The 15,109-nt window shown below is 49.3% G+C and overlaps 1 pseudogene; it reads left to right on the forward strand.

The window, feature by feature from the left end:
- Nucleotides 1–1,181: 1,181 nt before the first annotated feature.
- LOC119923870 lies at nt 1,182–12,791 on the forward strand (annotated as a pseudogene).
- The last annotated feature ends 2,318 nt before the right edge of the window (nt 12,792–15,109 follow it).

Genomic DNA, 15,109 nt, shown 5'->3' on the forward strand with positions numbered 1-15,109 from the left:
CTGCTGCCTGGACAGAGAGTATCCAGCCACCTACTACAGGGATGGGGACCTGGTCATCACAGGGTTGTTATCTCTGCAGACCACGACGGTTTTTCAGAACGAAAATTTGCAATTCATCTACAATAGTAACAGGAAGAACTGTATTTCCCAGTAAGTGGTTTTTGGTTGTTTTTTTTTTTTGGTCTTAGTGGTTATATTTATTTTATTTAATTTAATTGTGGTACTAGCTAAGCACTTAACATGTGACAAAGACTGTTTTACACACTAGTTGGATACAGGCCCTATCTCCCATGTGGCTCACAGTCTAAGTACGAGGGATGAGGTTTTAATCCCCATTTTACAGACGAGGTACCTGAGGCACAAAGAAGTTAAATGATCGGTCCAAAATCACACAGCAGTCATTTGGAAGACCTGGGATTAGAACCCACGTCCTCTGATTCCCAAGCTCAGGGCCCACTGATTCTTTTGTTTTCTCTGTTTCAATGGTGACTGATGATTGGGCAGTGACTGCATCCAAGACTGGGTTTCTGACCTCCCTCCTGAGACAGATCCAAGTCTGCATTCCGAACCCTCAGCATCACTACACAGACTGGACTCTCTGTACTTCCTTCTCTTCCCTCAGTTATTGTCCCTCAGATCATCCTCACGGGTTCGAAGGAGAAACACGTCACTCTACTCCTTCCACTCCCTCCCTTACCTGGTATCCATCAGAACTGTGGCCTAGGACATAGGAAGACCTGGGACGGGTGATGCAGGAGGGGATGCCACTTGGCTGGTGTAGGTGATCCAGGGCCCTGGGACGGGTGATGCTTGTTGTCACTGGACTTTGTACCAGATCTATTCACTCGGTAGTACATGTCCCCTTGAATGCAGGGGTGGGGGTTCAGGGTGGACCCTAGGGGCGATCACTTATGCCTCATTTCAGTTGGGTTAACAAAGACTTCCAGCACTTCCTGGCCCTGCTGTTTGCTGTGGAGGAGATCAACAAGGATCCTGGCCTTTTATCCAATGTGTCTCTGGGGTTCAATGTCCACGAAAACTACCACCATGCTGATAGAGCCATAGAGGGTGCCTTGATGTGGCTGTCGGGAGGACGACAGACCATCCCTAACTACAGCTGTGGGAGGCGGGAAAAGTCCGTGGCTGTCATCGGAGGAGCTACATCTGCCCTGTCCTTCAGCATGGCGACCATCCTGGGACTCTACAAGCTCCCACAGGTAGGAGACCATTCAACTAGTTTGGTGGCATCCTTGTGTAGATAAGGAATGACCAGATTGGAGACATGTCTTTTGAAAAACAGTTTCCCTTCACTTCTTTCAATCCCACACTGCCTGTTGAGAAGGGATGTTACTAGGAAGGAGCAGTTTTTCAGACACAACTTAGGGCTGTGTGTGCTTCAAGGACAAGCTAGGTCCTGAGGGTTCATTTATTGACGGGATGTAAACGTTCAAGTGAATTTCTGTCACAATCATTTCCATTGTTGTTGTTTTTCTGGCTCCTAGTGCACTTCCTGTCCATTCTGCGATTTTCCCTTTTAGAGGGGTAAGAAGAAAGGTAAAAAGGAAAGATATGTGTAGGGCATGGAGTCAGCAGAGCACACAGGAGCCAGGGACAGGGGACACACATGTGGGTATCATTCAAAACTCTGTTCTATTTCCCCTTCTCTTCTCACTTTGCACTCAGTACTTCTGGGGAGTTCATCCACTCCTATGGCTTCAGCTACCCAGGCCAAGCATTATCTCCCCAACCTGTCTCACAGTATTAAATTCCAAGGTCCTCTGTCATCTAACATTTTCACTAGAGTCCCAGGGATCTGTGTAGGAATGTCTCCCTGAAGCTTCAATTTCATAAGAATGAAACTGAACTCTTCATTTTCCCTCCCATATCCATTCCTCAGCCTAGGTTTCCTATCAGTACTGATACCCTGCTACCCGCTACCTGGTACCCCTGTTACCAAGACTCTCATTCCTGGCATGAGCTTTGCTTCTTTGGTCTCTTTCATCTCTCACATCCCATCTGTTCAGTACATGTTGCTGGACTTTCTTCCACAGTATTTTCCCAGATCTGTGCCTTGTGTTCCATGCAAATGGTAAACCAGACTTGTCTTGCAGCTCCTCATTTCCTAGGAAGGCTCCTATATTACCCTCCTCATTGATCTGCTTATCTGCAGATAATTTTGCTTTAATCTCTCCTGTTAGCCAAGTGCAGTCTATGAGACCCCTGTTCCATCATGAGAATCAATCAATCAATCAATCGTATTTATTGAGCGCTTACTGTGTGCAGAGCACTGTACTAAGCGCTTGGGAAGTACAAGTTGGCAACATATAGAGACAGTCCCTACCCAACAGTGGGCTTACAGTCTAAAAGGGGGAGACAGAGAACAAAACCAAGCATACTAACGAAATAAAATAAATAGAATAGATATGTACAAGTAAAATACACAAATAAATAAATAAATAGAGTAATAAATATGTACAAACATATATACATATATATAGGTGCAGTGGGGAAGAGAAGGAGGCAAGATGGGGGGGATGGAGAGGGGGACAAGGGGGAGAGGAAGGAAGGGGCTCAGTCTGGGAAGGCCTCCTGGAGGAGGTGAGCTCTCAGTAGGGTCTTGAAGGGAGGAAGAGAGCTAGCTTGGCGGAGGGGCAGAGGGAGGGGCATTCCAGGCCCGGGGGATGACGTGGGCTGGGGGTCGATGGCGGGACAGGCGACAATGAGGAACGGTTAGGAGATAAATGGCAGAGGAGCGGAGGGTGCGGGGTGGGCTGTAGAAGGAGAGAAGGGAGGTGAGGTAGGAGGGGGCGAGGTGATGGAGAGCCTTGAAGCCGAGGGTGAGGATGAAAGCATCCCTTCATCCTTGGGGACTTCAATATCCATGTGGATGTTTCCCAATGACATTTCTGCTGACTGCTTCCTCAACTCCTTGAAATCCTGCTCCACCCTAACTTACCACTCAGCAACTTGGACACACACTCGATCTCATCCTTTCTATTGACCCTCACCAATTCTACCCTCACCAACTCTGAAATACGATTGATGATGATGATGATGAAAATTACTAATTGTATTTCTTAGGTGCTTACTATAGGCCAACCTTGTACTAAAAGCTGCAGTTGTTCAGGATGATTCTACACTCACTCCCTTGGTGACCTCATTCGCTCCCACGGCTTCAACTGTCATCTCTACGCTGATGACACCGAGATCTACATCTCTGCCCCTACTCTCTCCCCTTCTCTCCAGGCATCTCCTCCTGCCTTCAGGACATCTCCATCTGGATGTCTGCCCTCCACCTAAAACTCAACATGTCCAAGACTGAACTCCTTGCCTTCCCTCCCAAACCCTGCCCTCTCCCTGACTTTCTCATCTCTGTTGATGGCACTACCATCCTCCCGGTCTCACAAGCCCGCAGCCTTGGTGTCATCCTCGACTCCGCTCTCTCATTCACCCCTCACATCCAAGCCGTCACCAAAACCTACTGGTCTCAGCTCCGCAACATTGCCAAGATCCTCCCTTTCCTCTCCATCCAAACCGCTACCCTGCTCGTTCAAGCTCTCACCCTATCCCGTCTGGACTACTGCACCAGCCTTCTCTCTGATCTCCCATCCTCGTGTCTCTCCCCACTTCAATCCATACTTCATGCTGCTGCCCGGATTGTCTTTGTCCAGAAACGCTCTGGGCATGTTACTCCCCTCCTCAAAAATCTCCAGTGGCTACCAATCAATCTGCGCATCAGGCAAAAACTCCTCACCCTGGGCTTCACGGTTCTCCATCACCTCGCCCCCTCCTACCTCACCTCCCTTCTCTCCTTCTACAGCCCAGCCCGCAACCCTCCACTCCTCTGCCACTAATTTCCTCACCGTACCTCGTTCTCGCCTGTCCCGCCATCGACCCCCGGCCCACGTCATCCCCCGGGCCTGGAATGCCCTCCCTCTGCCAATCCACCAAGCTAGCTCTCTTCCTCCCTTTAAGGCCCTACTGAGAGCTCACCTCCTCCAGGAGGCCTTCCCAGACTGAGCCCCTTCCTTCCTCTCCCCCCGTCCCCCCTCTCCATCCCCCTCATCTTACCTCCTTCCCTTCCCCACAGCACCTGTATATATGTTTGCACATATTTATTACTCTATTTATTTATTCATTTTACTTGTACATATCTATTCTGTTTATTTTATTTTGTTAGTATGTTTGGTTTTGTTCTCTGTCTCCCCCTTTTAGACTGTGAGCCCACTGTTGGGTAGGGACTGTCTCTATATGTTGCCAAGTTGTACTTCCCAAGTGCTTAGTACAATGCTCTGCACACAGTAAGCGCTCAATAAATACGATTGATTGATTGATTGATTAGGTCCCACATGGGGCTCACAGTATTAGTAGTGGGGAGAACACGTTTCAAGAGTCCTCAGTGGGTACCAAGACCCAGAGAAGTTAAGCGACTTGCCAAAGTGACTTGGACTGGCATTCAAACCAAGGGATTCTGTCTCCCAGCCTCGTACTCTTTCCACTAAACCACACTGTATTCAACTGCAAGTTCCTCATCTGACTTCCATCCTCCCAACCCCTCGACTTTGTCATATTGGTTGTTCCCCCATAAGAGACGTTCAATCTATTTATCCACACCAATTTTCAATCAATCAATTGTATTTCTCAAGTCATCGTGTCCAGTTTGGTCTCCATACACAAACTACCTACCCTGAGGCACAAACTGACCACCTTAAAACCCCCTTTCTACCAAAGTCAACTCTCTCGCTCCCCTATCCCTTCACAATTATCTTACCATTAATACAAACCACTGGATTACCTCCAGAACACTCTTCCTTTGCTCCCGTGGACATGCCATGGAGTGGTGCTGGCAGAAATCCAGATATCAAGCTAACTTAGTTCATGTCAAATGCATCTTTTCACGCTCTAACTTGCCCTCTGTCTTGCCCGGCAGCAAAACTTCTCCATGCTTATTGACTCCCATGGCCATTGCCTTTGTCAGGTGTTTCAGACATTTAAGTCCCTCCTCAAATTCCAACCATCTTTATTCCCTCACCTGGCTATGTACTTTGTGGTAAAAATTGAAATCATCAAGCATGATCTCCCTTAAATCTCCCCTGGTCCTGTCCAGACCCTCTCTCCCCCGCTTCTTTTTTGAATCTCCCATCTTTCCCTGAAGTGTCCCAAGAGGAGATCGCCTGCTTCCTCTAAAAATCTACCCCTTCTACCTGTTCCTCTGACGCTTTTCCTTTGGACCTTATCAAAACACTTGACCTTCTCTTTTTTCCTTGCTGACAACCACCTTTGCCTGTTCGCTATCCAATGGTTTCTTCCCCAGTGCTTTCTAACATGCTCATGTATTCCCTTTCCTGAAAATAACCCTCCCTTGACCCTTCAGCTCCCTCTGGGAATGGGTCCACCTTCCTCCATTTCTTTCCAAACTCCATGAGTTTGTCTACACCTACTACCTCTATTTCCTCTCCTCCAATTCCCTCAATCAATCAATCAATCAATCGTATTTATTGAGCGCTTACTATGTGCAGAGCACTGTACTAAGCGCTTGGGAAGTACAAATTGGCATCACATAGAGACAGTCCCTACCCAACAGTGGGCTCACAGTCTAAAAGGGGGAGACAGAGAACAGAACCAAACATACCAACAAAATTAAATAAGTAGGATAGAAATGTACAAGTCAAATAAATAAATAAATAAATAAATAAATAAATAAATAAATAGAATAATAAATACGTACAACCATATATACATATATACAGGTGCTGTGGGGAGGGGAAGGAGGTAAGACGGGGGGATGGAGAGGGGGACGAGGGGGAGAGGAAAGAAGGGGTTCAGTCTGGGAAGGCCTCCTGGAGGAGGTGAGCTCTCAGCAGGGCCTTGAAGGGAGGAAGAGAGCTAGCTTGGCGGATGGGCAGAGGAAGGGCATTCCAGGCCCGGGGGATGACGTGGGCCGGGGGTCGATGGCGGGACAGGCGAGAGCGAGGTTCAGTGAGGAGATTAGTGGTGGAGGAGCGGAGGGTGCGGGCTGGGCAGTAGAAGGAGAGAAGGGAGGTGAGGTAGGAGGGGGCGAGGTGATGGAGAGCCTTGAAGCCCAGGGTGAGGAGTTTCTGCCTGATGCGCAGATTGATCGGTAGCCATTGGAGGTTTTTGAGGAGGGGAGTAATATGTCCAGAGCGTTTCTGGACAAAGATAATCCGGGCAGCAGCATGAAGTATGGATTGAAGTGGAGAGAGACACGAGGATGGGAGATCAGAGAGAAGGCTAGTGCAGTAGTCCAGACGGGATAGGATGAGAGCTTGAATTAGCAGGGTAGCGGTTTGGATGGAGAGGAAAGGGAGGATCTTGGCAATGTTGCGGAGATGCTTGCTAATGGTCTACTACAACCCAGCCCATACCTGTCCATCCTCTAATGCCAACCTAATTGCTGTACCTTGATCTCATCTATCTTGCTGATGACCTTCTGTCTTTGTCCTGCCACTGGCCCATAACTGTCTCCCCATTCATATCCAATAGATAATCACTTTCCACGCCATTGTAACCTTGCTAAAGTCATGACTCTTCCAAGAAAGCTTCCCTCATCAGTCCCTCATTTCCCCTACTCCCTAGCCTTTCTGGTTGGGTCTGCACCTTTTATTGGCCCCACCCTCATCCCCAAAACACTTATGTACATGCCCATGGTACATTTAAACGCCCATCTCTCCCGCTAGTCTATTAGCCCACTGTGGGTAGGGAACATGTTTGCCAGCCCAGTTATATTGTACTCCCCTAGGAACTGAGTACAGTGCTCTGCATGCAGTAATTGCTCAATAAATGTGACTGGTTGACTAAAATCTCTTTGAGTATAGGTATTGTGTCTTTTGCCTCAATCATCCTTTCTCAAGTGGTAAGAACAGTGTTCTTCCCAGTGCAGAATCTAAATCAATACTTTTGATGGATTTGCCATCTTCCCACACCTCACACTGAGCTCTGTTGTTCTCTATCCAGATCACCTATGGCCCGTTTGATCCAGTCTTCAGCGACAAGGTCCAATTTCCAACTCTCTATCAGGTGGCCCCCAGGATCTCCTCTCTGCCCCGGGGGATTGTCCGGTTAATTGTACATTTTGGCTGGACCTGGGTCGGGCTGGTGGTGTCAGATGATATGAGAGGAGATAGATTCCTCTCAGACATGACTGGGGAGATGGTCAGGAATGGTGTCTGTGCAGCACTTACCGAGAAGATCCCGAGTTTGAGGGTGAACATTTATTCAATCTGGAAAGTCTACTACAGGGTGACGGCTACGTCATCCACAGTGATGGCTGCCTATGGGGATGCAGAGTCACTAATCCTTCTGAAATATGTGATAGAGAGTTTTGAGCTGTCCCGGATGGTTTTGATCACCACCTTTCACTGGGACTTTACTTTGAGCTTTGGGAAAGTAATAAATAACTACAACTTTCATGGAACTTTCACTCTGGCAAACCTTGTTGAAGAAGTTCCCGGTTTCAGAGATTTTTTACGGACGGTTAGACCAGAAAAATACCCAGAATTCATTTTCTTGAAGGAATTCTGGGAGTCTGCTTTTGACTGTTCCCTTTCATTTCCTGAACTTGGTGGATCAAAATGCTCAGAAAATGCGTCCTTGGAGTTATTGCCTTTGCACCATTTTTCCCTGACGATGTCTGCCCTGAGTTACAGTGTGTACAACGCCATGTATGCTGTTGCACAGGGGCTTCAGGAGTTGCTCCTTTCCTGCTCAGACCTGGAATCTCGGGGAAACAGGGACTGTCTGGTGCCTCATCTGTGGCAGGTAATGTTCCCCCGCTGGACCAGGGGCAGAAAAATCAGTCAGTTAATCAGTGATATGTATTGAGAGCTTACTGTGTGCAGACCATGGTCCTAACCATTCAGGAGAGTACATTACAACAGAGTTGGTAGACAGATTTCTTGTCCACAAAGAGCTTTTAGCCTAGAGGTTAAAAGAGGAAGGCGCTGCTGAAGTGCAGTAGTGGAGGGCCTGATCGAAACGTACACCTTCAGAAAAGCCTCATCTGTTATTCTCTAGTATATACAGGACTGGGTTCAGAGACCGAGTCCTAAAAAACAATTCACTGAAGTACAATTGCAGGTAAGAAAGAGGGGGAACACTGCCCTAATGCAAGACGTCCCTCCTGGGCATCTGGTTAACCTGTAACTAAAATTTGACCTATAAAAATTCGTATGTTTTAATCATAGTCATTGGTGTATCAGCTGCCTCAGCCACACACATCCTGGCACAAAAGGAAGATATAAATCAATCATTCCGTCAGTGGTACTTATTGAGTACTTACCGTGTGCCAAGCACTGTACTAAGTGCTTGGGAGTGTACCATAGAGCAGAGCTGGTAGACAAGTTCACTGCCCATAATGAAGAATTTGTAATTCATAAATATTATTGATCCCAATACTTATTTAGGATGTGGTGCATCGATTTCAGGGAAAAGAGAAGACAGTGCTAGACAATGCAAACGTTAAACTTAACAACATGACAAGGGACAGCATTTTTGGACGGTACTGTGCTCCCCAGATCGGACCATCAGTGCCGCCTTCTTCAAGCTTGAAGTACAACTTAAATCAATTGGAATAACCAACGTTATCCCACTGGGGGTAGCGGGGTTGGGAGGTGGTCACAGAGTACAGCTTCATGGGTCACCATCCTCATCATCGCGATCATAGCCACTTGCCCTCCTCTCTACTGTTCACAGCTCCCCACTCCTGATCTCCACAAACTAACTGCTGAATGATAGAGGTTGGCAGTGTCGCTGGTCCTAGGACGAGGCTTCCCCCCACTGTTAGGCAGACATATCCCTCCCTTCCCTCCTCCTTGCCTATGTAAGGATGAGATGGAAAATATTCCCATGAGTAGGTCTGTCGTCCCTGTGTTCTCTTCCATGCCCTCCATTTCATGCCAGGAAATAGAGAAAAAGAAGGAGAGAGAGACTTCCTCTATTCCTGGGCTGGAATTGAGGTCGGGGGAGGGTGGGGGATCTGGAGAAGCAGGGCAGTCAGCAGGGCCAAAGGTGGGAAAGAAGAAATCCCCTCCCTGTGGGATGATTGCTCCCTGACTCCATGTTTCCCCTTTTGCCTCCCTGTGGCAGCTTCCCTGGGAAGTCATGGTGATAATGATAATAATATTGGTGAAGGTATTTATTAAGTGCCTACTAGGTGCCAGTACTGTTTTAAACACTGGGGTAGGTACGGGATAATCAGGTCAGACTCAGGCCTTGTCCTAGATGGGGCCCACAGTTCAACGGGAAGGAAGAAAGGTATTGAATCCTCATTTTATAGATGAGGAAATTGAGGCCCAGGGAAGTTAAGCCACTTGGAGAAGTAGCACGGCATAACGGATAGAGCCTGGGCCTGGGAGTCAGAAGGTTCTAATTTTGACTCAAATAAACAAAATGACCCCCACAAATCCCACTGCAGCTGATCTCACCTCCCATGGGGTCAGGAGTCTGTAGAATTTCCTTTTATCCATTTCAGCTCCATGAGTTTTTGAGAAAGGGTCAGTTTGACAACCCTGCTGGGGGAACTGGTGATTCTGGACGAGAACCGCAGACCTGCTGCAAAATATGACATTCTGAACTTTGTGATATTTCCCAATGGAAATGGTGAATTGGTGAAAGTTGGGGAGGTGGACCCTCAGGCACACCCAAACCAAGATGTCATCATCAATAAGGCAACGATCGTGTGGCCTGGGGGAGCCTCTCAGGTAAGCAGCCAATGGGAATGCCCGGATGTCCTGAAGTGGTAGTCCCAGGCTTCTAGTAGTGATTGTATAGATGGAGCACTTACTGTGTGCACAGCACTTTAACGAGACTGTAAACTGGAAGCTCGTTGTGGTCAGGGAATAAGTCTGTTCATTGCTATATTGTACTCTTCCAAGTGCTCAGTTTATAGTTCTAGACACAGTAAGTGCTCAATAAATACTATTGAATGAATGAATGAATACCTAGTGCTGGGAAAAAAACACTTAGGTGGCAATGAGACATTAATTTTGGTTCTCAAGGGGTGCATGATATGAGACTATGAGGCATAGAGGGAACTCCAGACAGACATATCTGGGGGCATTTAAGCACTAAATCGAGGCCCAGAGCATGGGTGACTGGGGTCCTATCAATTCTTCCAATCCCTAGGTGAAGGGGTTGAATTACAAGCCAAGGTGGTGCCGCTTCCTCCTCTGTCATATGATGCCATATGATGCCAGCCTAATGACTTCACCACAGACTGCTCCCTGCCCACAGTGCTAGGGGGTCCTGGGGATGCAGTGACACAGTCCAGCAAGAGGGATGCTGATGGAGCTCGGGTGCAGTTTAAATCCCTACAGCCTGGTGTGGATAGATCATGGTGGGAGCTGGGGCTGGGGTATCCCAGAGGTGCTGTGACAGTTACCAGTGGCTCTGCTCGGCCATCTCTTGGGCCTATCTCAGTAGGAATTGTTTCATTTTCTGTGTGGGGTTCATGTAGAGAGAGCCCTGACTGGGGATGGCTCCCCTCTGATCACCTGCTTGGGCTGGAGCAGGTGACAGATCAGTCACCCTGGCCACAGGGCCATGTGTGATCCCCACATTGTTGCAGTGAAATCAGGTATCGGCGGTCATGGTAACACAGCTTGGCAAACTGGGGATATCAGAGCGTGGGAAGGGGAATGGACATTGTGGGAGGCAGAGAGCTATTTGCCCAGGGAGAACACCGGGAGTGCAATGTCAGCCCCAAGATGGGCGAGAGGAAAATGAAAATGTTTTAGCATTCATCTATTCAGAAACTTGCGCTTTCCTGGCACAGTTTCTCTGACACATCTTTCTGGGTCCAGTAAGGAATTTAATGTTTCAGAGTTGAAGACACCTCCCTGCAGTCAGCAAGGGTGGGAGAATGAAGGGATGCCTGAACATCATTCTTGACCCTGGGATCACCTCAGCTGGAGCCCCAACACAGATCACAAGTGGAACCTGGTCCCACGACTCCTTGAAACCCCTGGCTCTGAGCAAGGAGAAGGAAAAGGGAGGATGATGTGGAGAGGGGGCACTTGTAGCCCAGCCCTTGGTGGGGCTCAGACCTGTATGGGAGGTGGTTGGGGAAGCCTCTGGGTGGGAGGCTCCAGGATCACCCAGATAGGCTTAGAACTCTGGAGCTCCACCCTCACTGTCACTATCCTGTTTCTCGATAATTCAGGCTCCACATTCGCAGTGCAGCAGGAGTTGTGGACCAGGATTCAGAAAACGCGCCAGGCAAGGGATGGCCGTCTGCTGCTAATTTTGTGTCCAGTGCCCGGATGGGGAGATTTCCAACCAGACAGGTAGATGTGTGCAGAGATCTGGATCCTCACATGACCCGGAGTCTGTGGGCACGACCCAGATGGTGACAGATGAAGGGCATGGGGAGACAGAGGCAACCAATGGGAAAGCCCAAGGGGCAGGCCAGAGATGGACACGTCTGACTGCAGACACAGATGTTTAGGAGTTTTTGCTCAGCAGCCCCCTTGCACATGGACTGGGGTGACTGCAGGGTGAGGCCAAGGGACAGAAAACACGATATCGGCACTGGGCAGGGGTGCTGGGGAGAGAGTGTTGGACCAGATGGGTCAGGTTTGATGTAGAGGCAAAACTCCCAGCCTGGGCTGTGATGCTGACGTAGGTGGAGGGAAAAGTGTGCCTTAGGGGGAGGTGAGACTCTGTTCCCTCCTCTTTCCCTCCCTCTTTTTAGGCACTCGAGATTCACCCCACCCTCAGCCCCACAGCACTTATGTGCATATCCATCATTTGTCAATTTATTTATATTAAAGTCTGTCTCCCTTTTTATACCGTGAACTCCTTCTGGGCAAGGAATGTGTCTACCCAAGCTGTTGCACTGTACAGCATTCTGCACACACTAAATGCTGATTGACTGATTGATTGATTGAATGATTCTTTCTTTTTCAGACGCAGAACAGTGTGTGAAGTGTCCTGAAGATCAGTATTCAAACATTGCAAGAGATGGTTGCCTTCACAAAGTGGTGACTTTCCTGTCCCCCAGAGAACCGTTGGGGCTGATCCTGGTCTGCATATCTCTGTCCTTATCTCTCCTCACAGCCCTGGTCTTAGGGGTCTTTATTAAGCACCGAGACACCCCCATAGTCGAGCCAATAACCTCAATCTCAGCTACACCCTCCTCATCTCCCCTCAAACTTTGCTTCCTCTGTGCCCTGACCTTCATCGGCCAACCCACCGCAGCCTCCTGCCTCCTCCGCCAAACGGCTTTTGGCGTCGTGTTCACCGTAGCCGTCTCGTCCATTTTGGCCAAGACCGTCACTGTGGTTATGGCCTTCAGGGTCACGAGCGTGAGAGAGCAGGCTCATTAGGTGGGTGGGTTCCAGAGCCTCCATGTCAATAGTCCTGTCCTGCTCCCCTGGCCCAGGTGACCATCTGTGTGATCTGGCTGGGCACCGCTCCCCCATTCCCGGAGGTGAACACACGCTCTGAGCCTGAACTCATGATCATCGAGTGCAACGAGGGCTCCGTGATTGCCTTCTACTGTGTCCTGGGCTACCTGGGCGTTCTGGCCCTGGTGAGCTTCACTGTGGCTTTCCTGGCCAGGAGGCTGCCCTGACAGCTTCAACGAGGCCAAGTTCATCACGTTCGGCATGCTGGTGTTCTGCAGCGTCTGGGCCTCCTTCCTCCCTGCATACCAAGGCACCAAGGGGAAGGCCACAGTGGCCACAGAGATCTTCTCCATCCTGGCCTCTGGCGCTGGGCTTCTTGTCTGCATCTTCGTCCCTAAGTGCTACATCATCCTGCCTGCAACCTGACAGGAACACCCGGGAGTGGTTGAAGAGGAAATGATTCCTGGGGCATTATTTCAGGGCTGTTGTTTTTATTGCTTAACATTTTTTTCAACCCCAGTTTTCCTACAGTGACAGGACTAAAAGAGAGGGAAATCCTGCCAGGGACATCCAGAAGGGATTCACTGGCCAATCCGAATCAGAGGTCAGGCCTGGGTGCTCCCATGGATCACTGAAGTGTTTGTCCCATGGCCTACTGGACTCTTCCTACCTCCAGGTGGTACTCCCACAGAGACTGCCGCCATCACCTGCTGGTTGTCCGGGAGACCACTCTGGACTGGGCCCGAATGATCCCTAGTGCAGGGGAATGGCTGCTCTGGACACAGGACTCCAAGGGTATTGGGCAATACTCCTTGCAGGGCAGGGTCCAGTGGTTACGGTGGAGAGACACATGGAAGTTCCTGCTGAGCGATGAGGGGAGAGGAACTGCCCTAGCTTGGAGTCTAATGAAGCAGTGGACGGGAAACTGGGGGCAAATCCTGTCCACCACATACCCTTTCCGTGTAAGTGAGAAAGAAATAGGGGAACAGAACCAGCTCTCCATGCCCCCTCCCTGAAGGTGGACTCCAAAGGAACTGCAGTCAGGCAGAAACTCCTCACCCTCGGCTTCAAGGCTCTCCATCACCTCGCCCCCTCCTACCCTCACCTCCCTTCTCTCCTTCTACAGCCAGCCCACACCCTTTGATCCTCTGCCGCTAGTCTCCTCACCGTGCCTCGTTCTTGCTTGTCATCATCATCATCATCATCATCAATCGCATTTATTGAGCGCTTACTATGTGCAGAGCACTGTACTAAGCGCTTGGGAAGTACAAATTGGCAACATATAGAGACAGTCCCTACCCAACAGTGGGCTCACAGTCTAAAAGGGGGAGACAGAGAACAAAACCAAACATACTAACACAATAAAATAAATAGAACAGATATGTACAAATAAAATAAATAAAAAAATAAATAGAGAAATAAATATCAATCAATCAATCAATCGTATTTATTGAGCGCTTACTATGTGCAGAGCACTGTACTAAGCGCTTGGGAAGTACAAATTGGCAACACATAGAGACAGTCCCTACCCAACAGTGGGCTCACAGTCTAAAAGGGGGAGACAGAGAACAAAACCAAACATACCAACAAAATAAATAAATAGGATAGAAATGTACAAGTAAAATAAATAAATAAATAAATAAATAGAGTAATAAATATGTACAAACATATATACATATATACAGGTACTGGGGGGAAGGGAAGGAGGTAAGATGGGGGGATGCAGAGGGGGACGAGGGGGAGGGGAAGGAAGGGGCTCAGTCTGGGAAGGCCTCCTGGAGGAGGTGAGCTCCCAGCAGGGCCTTGAAGGGAGGAAGAGAGCTATCTCGGCGGAGGGGCAGAGGGAGGGCATTCCAGGCCCGGGGGATGACGTGGGCCGGGGGTCGATGGCGGGACAGGCGAGAGCGAGGTACGGTGAGGAGATCAGCGGTGGAGGAGTGGAGGGTGCGGACTGGGCAGTAGAAGGAGAGAAGGGAGGTGAGGTAGGAGGGGGCGAGGTGATGGAGAGCCTTGAAGCCCAGGGTGAGGAGTTTCTGCCTGATGCGCAGATTGATTGGTAGCCACTGGACATTTTGAGGAGGGGAGTAATATGCCCAGGGCGTTTCTGGACAAAGATAATCCGGGCAGCAGCATGAAGTATGGATTGAAGTGGAGAGAGACACGAGGATGGGAGATCAGAGAGAAGGCTGATGCAGTAGTCCAGACGGGATAGGATGAGAGCTTGAATAAGCAGGGTAGCGGTTGGGATGGAGAGGAAAGGGCGGATCTTGGCAATGTTGTGGAGCTGAGACCGGCAGGTTTTGGTCACGGCTTGGATGTGAGGGGTGAATGAGAGAGCAGAGTCGAGGATGACACCAAGGTTGCGGGCTTGTGAGACGGGAAGGATGGTAGTGCCGTCAACAGAGATGGGAAAGTCAGGGAGAGGGGCAAGGTTTGGGAGGGAAGACAAGGAGTTCAGTCTTCGACATGTTGAGCTTTAGGTGGTGGGCAGACATCCAAATGGAGATTTCCTGAAGGCAGGAGGAGATGCGAGCCTGGAGAGAGGGGGAGAGAGCAGGGGCAGAGATGTAGATCTGGGTGTCATCAGCGTAGAGACTTGTGCCGACTTTTGCCGACTTGTACTTCCCAAGCGCTTAGTACAGTGTGCTGCACACAGTAAGCGCTCAATAAATACGCTTGATTTATTGATTGAGAAGGCTTTGAATCTTCCTCTGGCCGAGGGCACCCTGAAGACGACAGTGACG

Source organism: Tachyglossus aculeatus, unplaced genomic scaffold (assembly GCF_015852505.1).
Source record: "Tachyglossus aculeatus isolate mTacAcu1 unplaced genomic scaffold, mTacAcu1.pri scaffold_325_arrow_ctg1, whole genome shotgun sequence".
NCBI classification, from domain to species: domain Eukaryota; kingdom Metazoa; phylum Chordata; class Mammalia; order Monotremata; family Tachyglossidae; genus Tachyglossus; species Tachyglossus aculeatus.